We start from the raw sequence: 9,033 nt of genomic DNA, 5'->3' as shown, positions 1-9,033 counted from the left end.
GTGAGTGCAGGAGAGGAAAAGCAGGGTGCTTTTTCCTTGTCAGGGCTTCAGAGCACAGAGGCCCCAAAGGGCTCCCCATGGGCTGAGAGGTGGCCCGGGCCAGGCAGCCTTGGAGAAGGGCCAGGAGCCTGGTTGGGGTGGGACGGTTCAGGGCTGCTCAGGTTAGAGCTGGGCCTCCAAGGACCCTGAATCCTGGGATTCAGAGACCAGTTCTGTAACAAGAGTCAGGCACATTCGATGAATTTATTTTTTTACCCACAAGTTGATTTTGTTCAAACCCCAAACATAAAATGTTGCTTCAAAGAATTCCTGACCCCAGGAAGGTGGACCCTCCAGTCTGCAGGGAGCTGGGAGAGAATTCCTTTCAATACATTTTAGGGTTCTTGTTCATTTTTACCTGCAAGAGAAGCAGGTGGGGTCAGGCAGGGCCCAGAACTGACCACAGGAGGAGGACAAAGGCGGCCAGTTGGGTGGGGCCACTAGGGCTACAGGCCAATGGAGGGAGTCCCACCACCTTCTCCCTGCCGCACCTGTGCCTCCCCCAAACCACACCCAGACCTCCCTCCTACTCACACACTCCCCATCCCTACCTGTGGTCAACCTGGGACCTCTGAGGGCATGGTCTTTCAGTGTTCCTCTTCCAGGCGTAAAGGCCCATCCCAGCGAGCACTACCAGTGCAGCGGGCCACACAGCAGACCCTATGGCCATCAAACCCACAGACAGAGAACCCTTTACCTATAAGGGGGGAATGAGGTCAGGTGACCTGAGTGACACTAGGGTGACCCCACAGGATGGAGACAGTGAGGGGATTGTGGGGCTCGGGGTCCCAGACTGATGGGAGAAGGTGCAGGAACCAGAGAAAAGACAGGGCCACTCAACAAGATGGCCCCATCCCTGCCCCCCACCCCCAGCTGAGCAGAAAGAATAAACTCTAAGGCAGATGCCGGCCTTGTCCCTCCCTCTGCAGTACCAATCCGGTAATTTTGGGGCAGCGACTTGGCCCTCATGGAGACGGCACCCTCTGCCTCCTGGACTAGTGGGAGGAAACAACTGCCCACAGGGTTGGGGGGCACCTGGGACAGGACTGCCTGGGGGGAGCCCTTCTGGGTGAGCCAGGCATGGGCTCTAGGGTCTGGGCCGAGGGGGGCACTCTCACTCCTCAAGCCAGACTCAGGCTCCCAGCAGCGGGTGGAGGCCGAGGGGTCCCTCAGGTCCCCTGAACTTCCTGGTCTGTCGCTGGGGATGTGCTGGGGTCTCAGTCCAAGGGAAGTAGTCCCTCCACCCTCACCCCCAGGTCCCTGGAGATTTCATCTGTTCTGGAAACAACCAGGGTCCTGCTCTTGTGCCGGTAGCTGTTGGCTGGGCCTGGTCAGGTCCAGCTGGTTTCGAGGGGTGGACTTGTCTCTCACCATTAAGAAGATTATCCCGCTTCTCATGTCTGTCATCTTCTCAAGGTATCAGAGTTCACCCCTGTAGGGGGACACCTGTCATCTTCCTTCCCACACACTCTGACTCCCCCAAGGTCCCCCAGCTCCCCCCGCAGAGACTGAGGCCCCTCCCCAACCCTTCTGGAGGGGTCGCCCAGACAAGAGACAAGTGCCACTTGCCTGGAGCTGACCTTGGGGGGATGGGGGTCCGCTGGAAGGTGACAGTGGGGTGTAGGCTGGCCCACCCCAGGGATTGCTGGGTCTGGAGAAAGGAGCATCTAGGTCCCCTCCCCCCTCCCCCCTTCCTGCCCAACTGCCCCCACCCCGAGCCTGTTCAAAGGTATCCCCACATGTTGATGGAGCAGCAATCCCACTCGGGTCCCCAGTCTGACACCCCCTCACCTTTTGAAGGAAGCCAAGCTCTCTCCTCTCCGACTCTCAGCTCTAACTAGGCCAGATCAGCAAATGGACTTGGTGCTGCTGTTTCCTTTCTCCTCCCTCCCATGCCCCACACGGCACCACCACAGCTTCTTAGAAAAGCAGTAGCTTCCCGGAAAGCACGTTTCGAGATTACGCATTGCTCAGTTGTGTCCGACTCTTTGCGACCCCTATGGGCGGTAGCCTGCCAGGCTCCTCTGTCCATGGGATTCTACAGGCAAGAATACTGGAGTGGGTTGCCGTGCCCGCTCCAGAGGCTTTTCTCAACCCAGAGATCAAACCTGAGTCTCTTACGTCTCCTGTATCGGCAGGTGGGTTCTTTACCACTACCACCACTGGGAAGCAATGGTTTGTTCCATTGTTCTCTTTCGTCTGCTCTGCAACAAAAGCTTTTAAAGGTACCAGCTGTGAGACAACTCAGGGCTCCATGGGTGCAGATGAGGGGGAGAGGGAGTGCCCAGCACTTGGGCGGGCTTCCCACGTAGCTGGTAAAGGAGGCATGGAGAGGCTGTAGGCCACAGGCTGCAGAAAATGGAGCCAAAGACCCCATAACTTGGAGCTCTTTGGAGAGGAGGCTGAGCTCGTGCGTAAACACAGCTGCAAGTCCAGCCGCTGAGTCCAGTCCCTCCCCACTCAGTAGCCTCCAGCTCCTACTGATCAGAATCCCTGTAGCCAATAGGTTTGGCAGCAGACATTTACTCTGGGAGGTCCCAGCCGGGAGCCTTCAGTCCTGGGAGACTTCCTGGAGGAGGTGACAATTGGTCTTGGGAAGGCAGTGACTTGGGGAGGGCTGTGTCCTGGGGAGGGCTAGCTAGCAGGAGGAAGCCTGAGGCTTCCTGGGGACAGGTCCTGCAGGGCAAAGCCCGGAATCTCTGACACATACAAAACACCCCTCATCTTACCATCCACCACCCACCACCCCTGTATCATCTACTTGCCTATGTTGGCAGAGAATACAGACTGCCTGATGCATGTGCCATGTGCCTTGACAACCAGGAGAACGGAGTTGCTCTTTTAATGCAAGGTTTTTTCACTGTTACTTTAAGTAATATCCTATAGATGGGCATTTAGGTTTATCCCATTTTTTTTCATATTATGAATTTGTGCCAATAGTATGCATGCATGGATGTCTCCTTCTGACCTTCAGCTGGCATCATGCTCTGCGGCCTCTCCAGGGAGCGGCTCCCACCAGCGCTCCGAGGGCTCTGCGGTGTGAGGTACCAGCTGAGGGAGTGCCACTTCATATTTTTGTAAAATACGTTTACATTTTTATAAAGAACGTTTGCATTTTTATAAAATATTTATATTTTAATAAAATACATTTATATTTTATAAAATATACTTAGCTTATGTACTTAGCATAATGTTTCTAAGGCTTATGTTGTAGCACGTGTCAGCATTTTTTATGACAATAATACCCCATTGAATGTATATATATCACATTTTGTTTACCCACGCATTCACTGACGGACTTTTGAGTTGTTTCTACATTGTGGCTATTGTGAATAGTGAATAGCATGGCCAAAAATAAATAAATAAATACAATTTTTAAAATAAAAAAAACAATCTTTTAGGGGGTTTCATGAAGATTGAAGGGGAAGCCCAGAGGCTGGGAGCCTGGAGAAGAGACTGTCTATAGAGTCCAGAAATGAAAACACTTGTCCCCACGGTAACCTGCATACTAATGTTGACATTTATAAAATGCTTATTTTATTAAATGTTTACATTTTTATGAAATATGCTTATAATTTTTTAGTGATAGGATTTTGATTGGTTGGTCTTTTATAAAATATAAAATACTAATATAAAATATGTTTGTATTTTAATGAAATTATGTTTATATTTTATGAAATACATTTGTAATTTTTAAGTGTTGGGATTTTGATTGGTTGGTCTTTTATTTTCAGTGTTTAGGGGTTTTTTCCCCCTCAGTTTTTTTTTAAGATTAAAAAAGTGTCATACTTCATTTGAATTTTCATGAAACCTCAACCGCTAAGAAATAAAGGTAGTGCTCTAAAAAAGCTCTAGAAACCCCCAAGTTGCAGAGAACATCCTCCCAGAGAAGAAAGGGGTGGGGAGCACAGTGCATCCTGGTCTGTGGCTTACCTATATGCGTGAGCTTCCCAGGGTTGCTGTAACAAATTGCCACAAACGGCGTGGCTCAAACAGCAGGAATTTGTCTCCCGCCGTCTGGAGGCCAGAAGTCCTAACTCGAGGCATTGCAGTCTCCCACCCTTCCAGAGGCCCTGGGGGAGGAGTCTCCCAGCCCTCCCAGCATCTGGTGGCTGCTGGCATCCCTTAGTTTGTGTCTGCATCCCTCTTATCTCTGCCTCCATCTTCCTACGGCCTTCTCTCCTGTGCATCTGTCTCCTCTCTCAACTCGTGGTGATTTTGTCTGGAGATCCTTTACTAGTTACCTCTGCCAAGCCCCTGGCTCTAAACAAAGTCACATTCTGAGGTTCCAGATGAACACGAAGTTTGGAGGGGCCACTAGTCAACACATTACACTGTAGGATACAAATTACATTTCAAAGAAAAATTAAGAAATCTTTCTGGGGACTTCCCTGGTGGCTCAGGGGTAAAGAATCTGCTTACCATTGCAGGAGACGCGGGTTTGATCCCTGATCCGGGAAGATCCCACAAGCGGTGGAGCAACTGAGCCCAAGCAGCAAAACTGCTGAGCCTGTGCTCAAGAGCCCAGGAGCGGCAACAAGAGAAGCGACTGCAATGAGAAGCCAGAGCACTGCAGCTAGTGAGTAGCCTCCACTCGCTGCAGCCAGAAAAAAACCGAGCAGCCACGAAGACCTAGCATGGCCAAAAATAAATATATAAATACAATTTTTAAATTAAAAAAAACAATCTTTTAGGAGGTTTCATGAAGATTGAAGGGGAAGCCCAGAGGCTGGGAGCCTGGAGAAGAGACTGTCTGTAGAGTCCAGAAATGAAAACACTTGTCCCCACGGTAACCTGCATACTAATGTTGACAGTAGCACTGTTCACAATAGCCACAGCGTAGAAACAACTCAAAAGTCTGTCAGTGAATGCATGGGTAAACAAAATGTGATATATATACATTCAATGGGGTATTATTGTCATAAAAAATGCTGACACGTGCTACAACATAAACCTTAGAAACATTATGCTAAGTACAATAAGATGGGTGCGAAAGGACAGATAGACTCCACCCTGTGAGTGCTGGGGTGCACACAGCAGGCCTAATATACTTTCCCAGCTTTAAGAATGCAGAAACAGCCTGGATCAGCAACAGAGACATCAGTGGTTTAATGAACGCGGGGATCTTAACACATCTGAGCCTTCCCTGGTGGCTCACACAGTAAAGAATCTTAATGCAGGAGACCTGGGTTTGATCCCTGGGTTGGGAAGGAAAATTTCCTTCCCTTGAGAAGGAAATGACTACCCACTTCAGTATACTTTCCTGGAAAATTCCATGGATGAGGAGCCTGGCAGGCTATACAGTCCATGGGGTTGCTAAGAATTGGACACAAGTGAGCAACTTTCACTTACATGTCTGAGCAAGGTCCTGGGGCAACCACCTCACCATGTGGGGTTGACAGTGGGCAGGATAAAGTGGCAGCCTTGGCTCCCTGGCACACTCCTTAGTGCCCCTTTAATAAGAACAATCACTAGCTGGGTCCTGGGGGCAAGTACGTAAGAAGGTCAGTCTTGTGCTTAAGACGCAAGTGAAGCAGGCGCTGGCCTGCACAGGGAGCAAGGCATGCACAGGGCATGCACAGGGAGCAACAGAACAGCCCTCTTGAGGGGCCCGATTGAGCAATGAGGAACCTAGAGCTGATGAAGGAAGGGGTCCCCTTCTAGGGCCCGACAGTGGGCTGTTGTCTAACACTCAGAAATGAATTGTCTGAGGAGACACACATGCTGACAGACCAAGAGACTTTACTGAGGAGGGGTGCCTGGGCAGAGAGCCGCAGGGTAAGAGAACTCAGCGGTCTCAAGGTCAGCAGTCTTGGGGTTTATCGTGATGGGGTTAGTTTCTGGCCAGTCCTTCTGACTCAGAGTGCTTCTTGATGGCCAGTGCGGTGCTCAGCCAAGGTGGATTCCAGGAAGAAGGATTCTGGGGGACACATGGACTGGTGTCTCCTTTTGGCTTTTCGTTAGTTCTTTTGTTTGGTGGTGGCTTGTTAGTTTCATGTTCCTTATTAGGATCTCCTGTTGTAGAATAACTCATGCCAATGGTAACTGTGGTGCCTGGCCAGGATGGACAGTTTCAGTCAGAATAGGCAAATTCATAGAGAGAAAACAGAATAGAGTTTACCAAGGGCTAGGGGGTAGCAAAGTGAAAGAGGAAAGTGAAAAAGTTGGCTTAAAGCTCAACATTCAGAAAACGAAGATCATGGCATTTGGTCCCATCACTTCATGGGAAATAGATGGGGAAACAGTGGAAACAGTGTCAGACTTTATTTTGGGGGGCTCCAGAATCACTGCAGATGGTGACTGCAGCCATGAAATTAAAAGACGCTTACTCCTTGGAAGGAAAGTTATGACCAACCTAGATAGTATATTGAAATGCAGAGATAATACTTTGCCAACAAAGGTCCATCTAGTCAAGGCTACGGTTTTTCCATGGTCATGTATGGATGTGAGAGTTGGACTGTGAAGAAAGCTGAGCGCCGAAGAATTGATGCTTTTGAACTGTGGTGTTGGAGAAGACTCTTGAGAGTCCCTTGGACTGCAAGGAGATCCAACCAGTCCATCTTAAAGGAGATTAGTCCTGGATGTTCACTGGAAGGACTGATGCTGAAGCTGAAAGTCCAGTACTTTGGCCACCTCATGCAAAGAGTTGACTCATTGGAAAAGACCCTGATGCTGGGAGGGATTGGGGGCAGGAGGAGAAGGGGATGACAGAGGATGAGATGGCTGGGTGGCATCACCGACTTGATGGACATGAGTTTGGGTGAACTCTGGGAGTTGGTGATGGACAAGGAGGCCTGGCATACTGTGATTCATGGGGTCGCAAAGAGTTGGACATGACTGAGTGACTGAACTGAACTGAGAGGGTAGGAAGTAGTTATTATTTAAAGAGTACAGAGTTGGGGGATGGAAAAGTTCTGGAAATGGATAGGGGTGATGGTCGCACAACACCATGAATGTATTTAATGCCACAGAATTGTACATTCAGAAATTAGTTTAAATGGTAAAATTTATATTCATGTGCACTTTACCACACACAAAACAACTACACTGTAGTACCACTCCTGACCTATGAGGTTAGCCAAAATGGAAAAGCACTGCGAGGTAGTCCGTTGGTGAAGCAGTGGGAAACAGGCCCTCTCATATTCTGCCAGTGAGAATGTAAACTGGTACAACTCTTACAAAGAGGGATCAGTCCTTACTAACAAAACTACGTTTGTCTTTACCTTTTGCCCTAGCAATCCAACTTCTAGGAATTTCCCTTGAAGATATTGTTGTTGCGACGCTATAGCCTTGTAGCCCAATAGGCTCCTCTGTCCATCGGATTTTCCAGGCAAGAATACTGGAGGTAAAAGAAAAAAAAGAACGCTGCAGGGATTGCCATTTCCTCCTCCAGGAGATCTTCCAGATCGGAATCGAACCCCAGTCTCCTGCATTACAGGCAGATTCTTTACCACTGACCCACCTGGGAAGCCTACATTGAAGATATACACCCCAACAAATATGAAAATATGTATGCACCTGGTTACTCCTTGCAGCATGGTTTGTGATCACAAAACACTGGAAACAATTTAGGTGCTCATATATAAGAGTGGGGCTTCCCTGGTGGCTCAGATGGTAAAGAATCTGCCTGCGATGCAGACCTGGGTTTGACCCCTGGGTTGGGAAGATCCCCTGGAGAAGGGAATGGCTATCTATTCCAGTATTCTTGCCTAGAGAATTTCATAGACAGAGGAGCACGGTGGGCTATAGTCGACGGGGTTGAAAAGAGTTGGACATCACTGAACAACAAACACTTTTACACCTTTTCACTTTCACAAACTAGAAATTTCATGAGAAAATTGGTTCACTCCTTCTTAAGTAAATGATCTGAATCAGATCAAAGTCAGTGCTGGCAGTAATGCAACTACTGGGCAGAACGTGTCTCTTCCTACTGTACACTGAGAACATGTATCACTTCCCTGGTCTTCCTGCCAAAAATGTGTAACCTGCATTTTAGAACTATGATGAAACATCAGACATACCCACATTGAGGGACCTTTTACAAAATAATTGGCTTGTACTCTTCAAAGATGGTAATGCCATGAATTAAAAAGAATCAGCAACCCTTCCGGATTAAGATGTCTAAAAACACAACATTTACGATTTTGAATTTTCTTTTGCTATTCAGCATATTATCAGAACAACTGATAACACCTCTATATAAAGTTTGTAGATTATTTCAATGTTACTTTATTTTGAAAACCGTACTGTGGATATGTAGGTTTCCCAGGTTGCACAGTGGTAAAGAATCCACCTGCTAATGCAGGAGATGTGGGTTCGAGCCCTGGGTTGGGGAGATCCCCCTGGAGTAGGAAATGGCAATCTGCTGCAGTATTCTTCCCTGAGAAATTCCATGGACAGAGGAGCCTGGTGGACTGCGGTCCATGGGGTTGCAAAGAGTTGGACACAACTGAACAACTGAGCACACAGACTGTGGATATGTAAATGAACTTGTACTTCTCATAATTCATCCTTTTCTCATAGGAATAGGATGTTCTCACAAGCATTAAATGCAGTGATTCACATACAGAACTTAGCACAAAATATTCAGTAAATACAGGTGAAACTACTCACCTCAGATTGGGACTTGAATCCATGTGCTGGGATTCGAACCCAGCCAAAACCCTGCTTGGGACTCTAACCCACGTGATTGGGACTCAAACCCCCAGCTTTCCAACCGAGATTACACACCTGGTTTCAGGACCTAATGAAGCTCAGGTTCTTGGTGTCTCATGGCAAAAAGAACTCAGTAGATCAGGATGGCAGGGTGGGGGTGCGAACATGCACCTGTGGCTGATCCCTGTCGTGTGGCAGGGGCTACCACATTGTGAAGTGATTGTCCTCCAATTAAATCAATAAACTGAAAAAAAAAAATCTCAGCAAGAGATGGTGATATGTAAAAGTTAATTTATTTAGAGAGAAACTCAATCCACAGAGTGTGGGCCATCTCAGAGG

General features: G+C 48.1%; 1 long non-coding RNA gene across 2 annotated transcripts; it reads right to left on the bottom strand.

Annotated features, from left to right (window-relative positions):
* Positions 1 to 224: 224 nt before the first annotated feature.
* On the bottom strand, positions 225 to 1,999 carry LOC120873874. 2 transcript variants are annotated; one of them, XR_005723550.1, is made up of 4 exons: positions 1,831 to 1,999; positions 1,411 to 1,471; positions 591 to 736; positions 225 to 397 (listed from the first exon to the last, which is right to left on the bottom strand). It is a non-coding gene; the product is annotated as an uncharacterized LOC120873874 (long non-coding RNA). The 2 variants fall into 2 exon arrangements; XR_005723551.1 differs by having other exon boundaries at positions 1,329 to 1,471; positions 1,831 to 1,967.
* Between the last annotated feature and the right edge of the window lie 7,034 nt (positions 2,000 to 9,033).

Source organism: Oryx dammah, unplaced genomic scaffold, assembly GCF_014754425.2.
Source record: "Oryx dammah isolate SB20612 unplaced genomic scaffold, SCBI_Odam_1.1 HiC_scaffold_2, whole genome shotgun sequence".
NCBI lineage: Eukaryota > Metazoa > Chordata > Mammalia > Artiodactyla > Bovidae > Oryx > Oryx dammah.
This window is presented reverse-complemented; position numbering and strand designations above follow the sequence as displayed.